Source organism: Taudactylus pleione, unplaced genomic scaffold, assembly GCF_031769625.1.
Source record: "Taudactylus pleione unplaced genomic scaffold, aTauple2 ptg000990l, whole genome shotgun sequence".
NCBI lineage: Eukaryota > Metazoa > Chordata > Amphibia > Anura > Myobatrachidae > Taudactylus > Taudactylus pleione.
The window spans coordinates 509,369-521,481 of record NW_028285391.1 but is presented as its reverse complement, the minus strand read 5'-3'; the positions used below and the strand labels follow the sequence as shown (position 1 = coordinate 521,481).

Below are 12,113 nucleotides of genomic sequence, written 5' to 3'. Positions count from 1 at the left end.
CAATGGAACAGGCCGCAATACTGGCATACCAGGCTTAGGGCTGTAAAGGATGTAATTAGGAACAGTATAGTCCCATCCAACACCCACCTGGAGCACTGTGTAAAGCAATTAATTAGGAACAGTATAGTCCCATCCAACACCCACCTGGAGCACTGTCTAAAGGATGTAATTAGGAACAGTATAGTCCCATCCAGACAGTGACCACCCAGGATGCAGCCACTTTGGGCTGTAATGACACTGTCCCACTAGGTGTGAGGTTCTGTATTTATCCAATACTGCCCTGTCCCCGCGGTCACCAGTCATATTACAGTAGTCACGCTGTCTGCCGACGCATAGAACTAAGCTGCCCTTATCTCTGTCCAGTCACTAACCTTATGGAGTATCCCCTGCTGGTGTGTGGTGCAGTGTCAGTGCCCTGGTAGTGTATGAGAGAGGCAGCAACAGCAAAGCCCTGATACAGGCACTTACCATTATGACATCACAGCATGACCTCACAGACTCCAACAGGCAGCCCAAGACTGGTTATTTCTGGTTTCAGGCCCCTGGTGTCTTTTGTATGACTGACCTAAGGGAAATGTGATGTCACTCCTAAATTACAACTATTACATTCACATCAGATTATTATTATTATTATTTATGGCGGGGTTTCCCTATACATTTTTGGCTACTGTATATAGGGCTTTGTATGACCCCAATTTCACTGGTTACGGTTTACAAAAAAAAATAATTCATGCAAAATTGAATTCCAGTATAAAATACATTATCAATACAGGTATGTAATATATCAGTGTATCATTTACAATCCTTTGGGGAGCATTATATATGTAAATCAAATCACATTCAGCATCATGCTTATATAAAACCCAAACATGATATAAAGAAACTGAAACCAATAGCACCTCTATATAAAGAAGTAACACTTTACGTTGTTTTTTAATGTTAGTGTATCAGTGATCACCTCAATTAAGGATTGAGCCCTGTTTATGGCACTGACCTTCCTCAGACGTATTGTGATACTTTCAATTAAACGTCATATTGGCCATAAAAGTCAGCACTACATTCTCTCCCTTCCCCATTAGGATCTGCAGAGCAGCTATGGAAAGTGTTGTCCAATTGTCAAGTAGAACTTTGTTTAGAAAAAAATATATATACTAAAATATTATAATAGTTGTCAAAAACCATAAGGGCAGCAAGTGAGCAGACCTATATAAGGTGACCACAGGCTGCATCTGGGACCTCCGGGACTCTGCTGGATGGAAGACAGAAATCACTGCAGCACATTAAACAGCTGAAATGGATGAGTTCATGTTTGTGACTGCAGTAACCAGTCAGGAAAGCCCTGGCATGGGCCTGCGTGATGGGAGGGGCTATTCTAAGTGCACCAATCACACCAGGGTATATCTGTGGGATGTATTATGGTGCATATACACCCTCACATTTTCTTTCAGATTTGAACGATAACAATTTAGAAAATCGTTCAATCATTTCATATCTGAAAGAAAATCTGACGTGTGCTTGCAACAATGACCGATGCGCGTTCCCATTTGTCAGATAATGATATCTGACATCGTCTATGTTTGCAGTAAGATTTGGGCGATATCGTTCATGAAATCGTTGTAAAAATCGTTCAGTCGTTCATCTGACACATGTGACGGTGTGTATGCACCATTATTCATATATACATACATAGGCCCTCATTCAGAGCCGTACACTCTGAGCAGAGCGCACGCTCTGAATGAGGGCCGCCCTCCATAAAAATGGAGCGTCCTCCTGGACGCTCGTATAGCTGTGGGTCACCACCCACAGGCTATACGAGCGTGCAGTTTGATGGGCGCGATGGTCTTGACCATCGCGACCATCGAAACTGCGAGCCGGAGCCTGCGGTTGAGGTTTTCAACCGCAAGCTCCGGAGTGATTTTGGCTCTATCAGAGCCAAAATCACTCCCACTGACATCACTAGTGATGTCAGTGGGCTGGCTTCTGACGTGAGGTGTTCCCGTGGGAACGCCCCCGTCAGGGAGGCATGCCCACAAAAGGGGGCGTGCTGTCAATCAACATCGACAGCACGCCCCCTTTGATCAGACACAACGAGCGAAGGACTTTCCTTCGCTCGTCGCGTCTGGCGCATGCGCACGACGGAGCTTCCTCCGTCGTGCGCATGCTCAGTGCAGAACATCGACCCACTTGCGAGCGGACAGGCGCTCGCGAGTGGGTCTGAATCAGGGCCATAGATGCTAAGTACCACATTTTATTAGGAGAATGTTGCTTAGAAGGGTCCCAGGCTGACAACCAACTTTATTTAATCACATCATTAATACAACAGGCTACAGCCCTGGGGTCCAGGCAGCTCACCTCCATTTGCTATTGCCATGTTATGACTATGACTGATGGCCTCTCCAGCTTCATTCCAGGTGAGAAGATTTAGGTCCCCTTCTGGATGAGCATTGGGAAACTATTCTATGCACCCTGCGACGTGCTACTATGTCGGCGCTGTTTCTACAGATTAGATTTATATGTTACATTTATTACTCCCTGCAGGGTGGCTGCATTTGGAGGTGCCTTGTTCAGTAGTGTCAGACCCTCCAACATGACCCCTTCCACCAGGTACAAAATGCTCTGCTCCTGGACGTCACACCTAATTTATTATTCCTTTTCACCTGTGTTGAACTGGTTGATTGATGAGAAGAAGGTTTCATCACAGGTGACTGCCATCATAAATTAGGTAGGAAGTCCCGGAGCAGAGCACTTTGTACCTAGTGGAAGAGGACATGTTGGACGGGTCTGTATTGTATCTATAACAGGTGCACAGGGACCCCTGGGACCAGGGGGGCTCACAACCCACATCCTACTCTCATTAACAACACTTATCCTGAGCGGAGCCTGAGGCCACCTGAGAGGAATCCTCCAGGAAAATAGTGCCGATACCATTCTCCATGAGATATGTACATGCGAGGTGGACTCTAAAAGTGGTATTCATTGTCTACCTAATTGGTGTTAATATACATCCAAAAGTATAAATAGGAACAGGCACAATTGTGCGGGCATTATGTGGGTTAGGCATTTGCTCGTTTCAGAATTGTTTTAATGTCATTCTTTTTTTATATAAGTGTATTATTATTTTTTATTAAAAGTATTTGGTAAATAACTTTTTAATACCGGGTATCATCTTCTATCTTTTATCATAGCGCTATTTATGTACTTTCTTAGCAAATGAAAGGAGAGTAAAAGGGCATAGGAAAGAAACACCTGTACAAGGGAGATTATAGATTACACGGGAGGATCTCCAACAGGTCTATGAAGATCCAAAGGAGAAACAGCCCATCTGTCACATAGCTTGTGAAATTTAGGAAGGGCCTTATAACTAGCCATACTTAAAACAAAGTAAACAAGAAGGGCTTGTTGTTGGGGCACTCTTTACATTCAAATATACAGTATAAAAAATAACTTTGAATAATTTTCCTTAAAATTCTGCAGATCTCCTTGGAAAAACAAAATTGAGTGGATGTGGCGAAAATATTGAACAACGTTTATAGATAGTCAGTCAGATTCCTACAGTATACCAATAACTTCAAAAATAACGTATTTATATATCTTACTGATTATGTAGAAAAATGGCTATCAGTATCCCTGCCATTCCCAGAATGTAAAGTATTATCATGTGAACAATATGCTGTGTTATTCACTTTGTCCCAATCCACCGCTTATCTAAGACTACCTACAGCACCTGGTATTCCTAGGCGGTCACCCATCCAAGTACTGACCAGGCCCAATACTGTATGGCTTCCAGGATCAGACGAGATTGGGCATATCCAGTATGGTATGGCTGTAGGCCTGATATTATTCTGAGAGAGTCTGGATGCCCTGGTGTATACACAGCAATATGTTTGAATAATACAAAATGAAAATAAGTATAGCACAAGCATACTTTATTTGTGTGGAAATAAATCTTAGTGCTTACTTGTCACATTTTTGTGACTATCATATGTGGGACTTATCTTAATTGTATCATTTTGATATAATTTACAGGGTAATTTCCAGTTACACTTTGTCACTGATATTTGACATTATATATAATCAGGGGCGTTTTAAGAGAGGAGGGGGCCCGTGTGCACTCCACGTGCGGGGCCCCCTCCTCTCTCCCTGGTGGCTGGCAGGCGACTGACGCGGCTGGCCAGCCACTGGAGCATTAGTAGACTCCGGGCACTAGAGTTTGCCCGGAGTCTATTGTGCATACGCAGAACACCGGAAAAAATGGCCGCGGCAACCATCTTTCTGGTGTTCTGCGCAGCAGTGACGCCCGACGCGGGACCTCGGACAGGTAAGTTTAAAAAAAATATGAGTGCAGTGTGGTTGTTGTGCGGGGCCCCCCTGGACCCAGGGGCCTGTGTGCCCCGCACACACTGCACCCATTATAGATACGCCACTGTATATAATCATAGTATCTGTCATTTTTCTCTATAGAGTATCACTTATGATTATTCTGGGAACACCTTCTATACTTTACTAGTACAATGGAGGCCGATACCCCTTGTCTAGGACCATTATTTCACATGTTAGGTGATATCACTTTACGGGAACACAGCCCAATTATGTAATATCTATATTTTATGATATGAACTATCCTATTGTATGTGTTTGTACTCATAGTTATCAGAAGGGGACATATCAAATTGATTCCTCCCAATTCTGAAGTTTTAATATGTACATTGTTTCTCTTAGATATGGGCCAGGCTTTCAGGATCTCCTTGAATCCTATGGTATTTCTAGCTACATTCTGTCACTGGTTAATGACACTATTGGCAGTCTAAGCAATTGTTATTTTTCTTCACAGAGGAGAACCTTTCATTAATTATACTTTATCAATACTTTTTATATTTAGGAGGGAAATCTTCTTTTCAAATGATTATCCTTCACATATTTGCTGTTATCACTTGTTTGGGATAATGTATAGTTTGAATCAGTGGTCGAAGTGGAAATTTTGAAGTGGGGGTATGGAAATATCAGGGGGGCTTTACTTAGGCAGGCACAATCCTGAGCCCCCCTTATAATTCCATACCTCCACTTCCTCCCCTCACAGCTCACCTGCCCCCACACCTCAGCTCCCAGCTCACATCACAGCTCCCAGCTCCCATCACAGCTCCCATCACAGCTCCCAGCTCCCATCACAGCTCCCAACTCCCATCACAGCTCCCATCACAGCTCCCAGCTCCCATCACAGCTCCCAGCTCCCATCACAGCTCCCATCACAGCTCCCAGCTCCCATCACAGCTCCCAGCTCACATCACACCTCCCAGCTCCCATCACAGCTCCAAGCTCCCATCACAGCTCCCAGCTCCCATCACAGCTCCCAGCTCCCATCACAGCTCCCAGCTCCCATCACAGCTCCCATCACAGCTCCCAGCTCACATCACAGCTCCCAGCTCCCATCACAGCTACCAGCTCCCATCACAGCTCCCAGCTCACATCACAGCTCCCAGCTCCCATCACAGCTACCAGCTCCCATCACAGCTCCCAGCTCCCATCACAGCTACCAGCTCCCATCACAGCTACCAGCTCCCATCACAGCTACCAGCTCCCATCACAGCTACCAGCTCCCATCACAGCTCCCAGCTCCCATCACAGCTCCCAGCTCACATCACAGCTCCCATCACAGCTCCCAGCTCCCATCACACCTCCCAGCTCACATCACAGCTCCCATCACACCTCCCAGCTCCCATCACAGCTCCCAGCTTCCATCACAGCTCCCAGCTCCCATCACACCTCCCAGCTCACATCACAGCTCCCAGCTCCCATCACAGCTCCCAGCTCCCATCACAGCTCCCAGCTCACATCACAGCTCCCAGCTCCCATCACAGCTCAGCTCCCATCACAGCTCCCATCACACATCCCAGCTCACATCACAGCTCCCAGCTCCCAGCTCACCTGCCCTCATACCTCCCATTACAGCTCCCCTGACCTCCCATTACAGCTTCCATACCCTCCCATTACAGCTACCCTGCCCTCCCATTACAGCTTCCATACCTTCCCATTACAGCTACCTTGCCCTCCCATTACAGCTACCCGCTCACCTGCCCTCACACCACAGCTACCAGCTCACCTCCATGTCATCTTCCAGCACACACCAGTGCCGCGCTGCTGACCAGCGCTGCTCCCGCCTCTTCTCCTCACTCCTCGTCGGTGCAGCATACTGAATTTAGCACCAGCCGCGGACCGGCAGCCAATTAGGGACGGCCACGTAGCCGCACCTGATTGGCTTATGGCCGGCGCCAAATTCAATATGCCGACCCTAATTGGCTTGCGGCCGGTGTCAAATTCAATATGCCACTGCCGCTGCTGCTGATTGGCCATCGGTCCGCGAGCCATGATTGGCTCATGGCCGGAACCAAGAGTCAACAGGCAGCGCAGGCGCAGCCGCTTGTTAACTTGCGCTGGGGCAGTAACAGTCCCAGCGCCGGGTGACGAAGTGAAGTGCCGGTATGACATACCATTTCATACCGGCACACTTCCAGCACTGGTTTGAATACATAATCTCTATATCTTACAGGGACCACTTTATTGTATGTACTTATAATTAGGCCACTGAATCACAGAAGGAGATAGACCAAAGTGGTATTTTTCAATCTTTGAAGTTTTAATATGTCCAGTGTTCTTCTATTATGGGCCAGGTTTTCAGGATTTCTTTGGCTGCCACTTTGTTATTTCTAGGGCATTTACCATTAGTGTATCATATGCACTTCTAACCAGGACACCTAATCATTATCCAGGGACAGATCGAAGTGATCTCTCTCAATTTTAAAGTTTTATTGTGGCCAGGGTCTTTACTAAACATGGGCCAAGTTTTTAGGATTTCCCTGGCTGCTACATTAACTTTTTATTATTTTTAGGGCAATATCTTTTACTTTATAAGAAACCACTTTCATTCTGGACTTATAATTTGTTAATAAAATAAATAAAACATTTTTTTTTCTGGAATCTGGGCCAGGTTTTCAGTATTTCCTGGCTTATTGTGTAAAGCCTGTGTTTCTATATTAGGCATGATCTAGCTGAGATTTGCCGGTGTGTTTTCCTGAGAACACAGTCTTGGACACATTCCTGTGGTCCTTTAGGGAGACAAACGCTTTTTTGTGCTTCATTTTGTTTCAAATTTTCGGTTGATATTTATTTTTTTGTAACAATTTTATAACAATCAGAACGATCAAACCGTTTTCTTCCTAATGAGTTTATTGGGCTTCTAATCCATGTCATTCTGACGGACTGCAATGACAAATCCAGAGGCGGAACTCTACCTGACAGTAGCCTATAGCCAGCCTAATGACGTCAGGTGACACGCCCACTAATCATTTGTAACTCAGCTTAAAAGGAGTCACCCGTGTGCAATACGGCTATGGAGAGGTGAACAAGCCACCTTAGAGGCGAAACGCGCACCCCCCACACCACATATCAACGGAGATCTGGTCAGTGTACGGATCAGACTCCAGATCATGTAACCCGGATACCGTATGTATTACAGCTGACTGACCACCGTGTCAGTGCAGCTGTCGAGGTTGAAACGCATGTGTGTACTGTCGTAGGCAGACTAATGCTGTGAGTGTCTGCAACTTGATTCAATGTGAAGGCGGGCACCCAGCTCCACAACACTGTGGAAACTCATGTGGTTTTAATATTTGGTAGTTAAAACACTCATCCCGTTTTGTGCTGTATGGATGTACCATGGTTATACCCTCCCTCTTTCTAAACCTATTTATTCTGCTTCAAAAGTGTGGAGATCTTTATTACTCCATGCTGAATGTGACCTTAAAGAAATGGATTGCATTATATTCATTGGTGTATAAATGCCTGTCATTAGTTACTCTGTAAGAGCATATATGTGATGTGGAGGTTTATTTGCACCTATTTTCAGGATAAATGTTATATCCTTGACATTCACTAGAACACCCCACTCTAAGAGGGGAGAAAAACACAACACATACAGCATATAGGGGGTCATAATATTGGACTTTTAACACCCACATGATATAGTAACAGATCAACAAACTCGTGACTTTGGGCCTGATTCAGACCCGGACGCAATTTGCGATCGCCCGCCAGCAAAAAGGGTCCGGATATTAAAATGGTGCGTTGCGTGTAGATGCCCACTAAGTATTAGCGGGCGGCGGGATTATGCGCTCGCACCTGTATAAAGACGCCCCTTTGCCACTCGCAACACACGTCATCTCCGGCAGTTGTAGGATTAATCGGGAACATCGAGAGCCATCGGAGCTGCTCGCAGCGCTTGTGGTAGCCTTTCCCCACCGCAACACGGTCAGACACGTCTGCGTTCGCACCTCCACTCCCCTGTTCACAAGCACCTTCTCTTGTTACCACCCACAAACGGCACTATCTGTCACTCAAAGTAGCGGCCCGTCTGCAGGCTACGGGCGAGCACTTTCCCATCGCACTGACCGGTTTGCGCACTGCTACTTATACGCATGTGCAGTTTGCGACAAATCGCTGAATGTGAGCGAGCGCAGCATTGCGTCCGGGTCTGAATCAGGCCCTTAGTCTGTCAGGGCATGGAAAGATGGGTATCTATGTAAATGAATAAATGTTGATTGCTGCAAGATGCAGAAACACAGGTATAAAATGTAACCTTGCACTGTACAGATTTCATATCTCACATACGTGATACTTGACCTAAGCATAAGCACTAAGATTTATTTCCACACAAATAAAGTGCTTGTGCTATACTTTTTTTGATTTTGTATTATTCTGAACAAAGCGGACTCATGTGAGATAGTCCTACAGATATGTTGCTGTGTATACACCAGGGCATCCAGGCTCTCTCAGAATAATATCAGACCTACAGCCATACCATACTGGATAGGGAAGCCGACGGATGGAATCCGACTGTCTAATCCCGGCAAGGGTTAAATGACAGGCGTCGAGACCCCGAGGCCTTTCATTTTACATACGCTGGGAGACCGATGCCACGCAACCCCGATCGAAGGTAAGCCGGGCGCCGAGCGCGGGGAAGGGGGGGTTAGGTGTAGGCACTTACAGGGGGAATTAGGGTTAGGCACTTGGGGGGGTGGGGTGGGGTTAGGCACCCCTAAGGGAGGGTTAGGGGGAAAAATTAGGTTAGTTTATACTTACCTTGGACGATCAGGATTTCCTCCTCTGTCGGGCTGCTGCTGTCTGGATCAGAACCGTCAGCCATGCCCAATCTCGTCTGATCTTGGAAGCCATACAGCATTGGGCCTGGTCAGTACTTGGATGGGTGACCGCCTAGGAATACCAGGTGCTGTAGGTAGATAAGAGGTGGATTGGGACAAAGTGAATAACACAGCATATTGTTCACATGATAATACTTTAGAGTCTGGGAATCGCAGGGTTACTGATAGCCATTTTTATACATAGTCAGTAAGATATAGAAATACGTTATTAGTGAATTTATTGCTATACTGTAGTGATCTGACTATCTACATCCACTCAATTTTGTTTTTCCAAGGAGATCTACAGAATTTTAAGGAACATTTTTAAAAGTTATTTTTTTATATATGTGAATGTAAAGAGCGCCCCAATGACAAGCCCGTCTTGTTTACTTTGTTTTTGGTATATGTTATTTCCTGGGCTTTGGGAGCACCACCAACAAAGAGTCATGATACAATATAAGTACTGAGATAATATATGGTTGGTCTGTAATTATTGACTTATAATATGAATAGGTTCTGTGCGGCACCCACCCTGTTTGTTCTAAACTAGCCATACTTGCCAACTCTCCCTAATTGTCGGGGAGACTTCCTGAAATAGCAGCAGTCTCCCTGTCTCCCTGAAGATTCTAGTAATTTCCCTGATTGCACCTTATCCCCATTATGAAGCTGTTATATAACAAAAAAAAAACAGATATATACATTCAAATGGGATCATTAGTATTATTCCCTGGGATGTCGATGGTCTAAATACTGGAGCTGAAATCCTGACAGGTCAGGATCCCGGCACCAGTATCCCGACTGTTGACATCCCAAAGGTAAGTATTGGGGTGTTAGGGGAGGTTAGGGTTAGGTAGTGGGGTTAGGCATTAGGGGGAGGGTTGGGGTTAGGCACCGGGGAGGAAGTGTTAGGTTTAGGGTACGGGGAGGGAGAGATTAAGTTTAGGCACTAGGGGGGAGGTTAGGGTTAGGCACCGGGGTGGGAGTGTTAGGGTAGGGGATGGGAAAATACTTACCATGCATTCCTATGGGTGTCAGGATTCTGGCTGTGAGGATTTCATACCCAACCCATTATAAGGCATAATGACCCCTACAGCTACATACATTTTCAAATAAGGTTTCTCATGCCATTTATATTTATATGGATGGGCCACCAGCTGCCAATATACCCAGCAAAATGCAGACGCCATTATCCCAACCGCAGAGATTTGGAACGAAGGATATGGGTAAGTATCAGCATTAGCCCAGGGATGAGGGGTTAGGTTTAGGGACCACTGTGAGGGAAATTAGGGTTAGGCATCCCCCGGGGAGGGTTAGGATTACGCTGTGGGAAGGTGGGGTTAGGCACCACCTGGGGGATGAGGTTAGAGTTAGGCACCCCCTGGGAGGGTTAGGTTTAGGGTTGGGGGGGGGTAAGGGTTAGGCATCCACCAGGGAGCATTAAGTTTAGGGTGCGGGAAAGGGGGTTTAGGGTTAGGCACCAGTGGTGTAACTAGGGTATTTGGAGCCATGGGCAAATTGAAAAATGGAGCCCCCACCCCACCTATGTGTGCATGCCAAAAAATGGGCATGGACACAAGGGGTGCGGTCACTCAACATGACACTCACCCCTTTCTCGTCACTCTGAACATTCCTTTCCATTTCATATGCACCTTTATTGCAGTGCCCCTTATACAGTCCCCCCTATGCAGTGCCCCCAATAGTGGTTCCTCTTATGCAGGCCCCCAGTAGTGCCCCTTATACAGTTTCCTCAGTAGTGGTACCCCCTATGCAGTGTCCCCAGTAGTAGTCCCGCCCTATTCAATTCCCCCAGCAGTGCCCTTTTTATAGTGGCCCCAGTAGTAGACCCCCCTATGCAGTGCCCCCAGTAGAGGTCCCCCGAGTAGTGTCCCCAGTAGTGGTCCCCGCCGAAGCAGTGACCCCAGTAGTAGTCCCCAGTAGAGGTCCCCCCCAGCAGTGGTCCCCCCCGATGCAGTGCCCCCAGTAGTAGTTTCCCCCCCCCACAAGTTGTACCCAGTAGAGGTCCCCCCCAGTAGAGTTCCCCCGATGCAGTGCCCTCAGTAGTAGTCCTCCCCCGATGCAGTGCCCCCAGTAGTAGTCCTCCCCCGATGCAGTGCCCCCAGTAGTAGTCCTCCCCCGATGCAGTGCCCTCAGTAGTAGTCCTCCCCCGATGCAGTGCCCTCAGTAGTAGTCCTCCCCCCGACCGCCTCTGAATGAGGTCCATTATCCCACTGCACTGGAAAATTAACAATTGCACGATTACAATCGCCCAGTGTGTACGCTGCTTTACAGGGAGGGTGGGGGCAGGGACACTGAGTAGGGTTACAGAGAGGCTGAGGATGGGGACACTGAAGGGTGTTACAGGGAGGCTGAGGACGAGGAAACTGAGGGGTGTTACTGGGAGGCTGAGGACGGGGACACTGAAGGGTGTTACAGGGAGGCTGAGGACGGGGACTCTGATTGGGGGTTACAGGGAGGGTGAGTGTGGGGACACTGCTTGGGGGTTACATGGAGGGTGAGGGTGGGGACACTGGGGGTTACAGGGAGGGTGAGTGTGGGGACACTGTTTGGGGGTTACAGGGAGGGTGAGGGTGGGACACTGATTGGGGGTTACAGTGAGGGTGAGGGTGGGGACACTGATTGGGGATTACAAGGAGGGTGAGGGTGGGGACACTGATTGGGGGTTACAGGGAGGGTGAGGGTGGGACACTGATTGGGGGTTACAGGGAGGGTGAGGGTGGGACACTGATTGGGGGTTACAGGGAGGGTGAGGGTGGGGACACTGATTGGGGATTACAGGGAGGGTGAGGGTGGGGACTGATTGGGGGTTACAGGGAGGGTGAGGGTGGAGACACTGATTGGGGGTTACAGGGAGGGTGAGAGTGGGGACACTGATTGGGGGTTACAGGGAGGGTGAGGGTGGGG

The 12,113-nt window shown here is 47.4% G+C and overlaps 1 protein-coding gene and 1 pseudogene across 1 annotated transcript in view; both read right to left on the bottom strand.

Annotated features, from left to right (window-relative positions):
* LOC148454476 (olfactory receptor 52P1-like) overlaps positions 1-12,113 on the bottom strand; it is a 36,329-nt gene that overhangs the window by 19,531 nt on the left and 4,685 nt on the right. The gene's annotated exons all lie outside the window — the stretch shown is intronic.
* On the bottom strand, positions 3,713-3,831 carry LOC148454477 (5S ribosomal RNA; annotated as a pseudogene).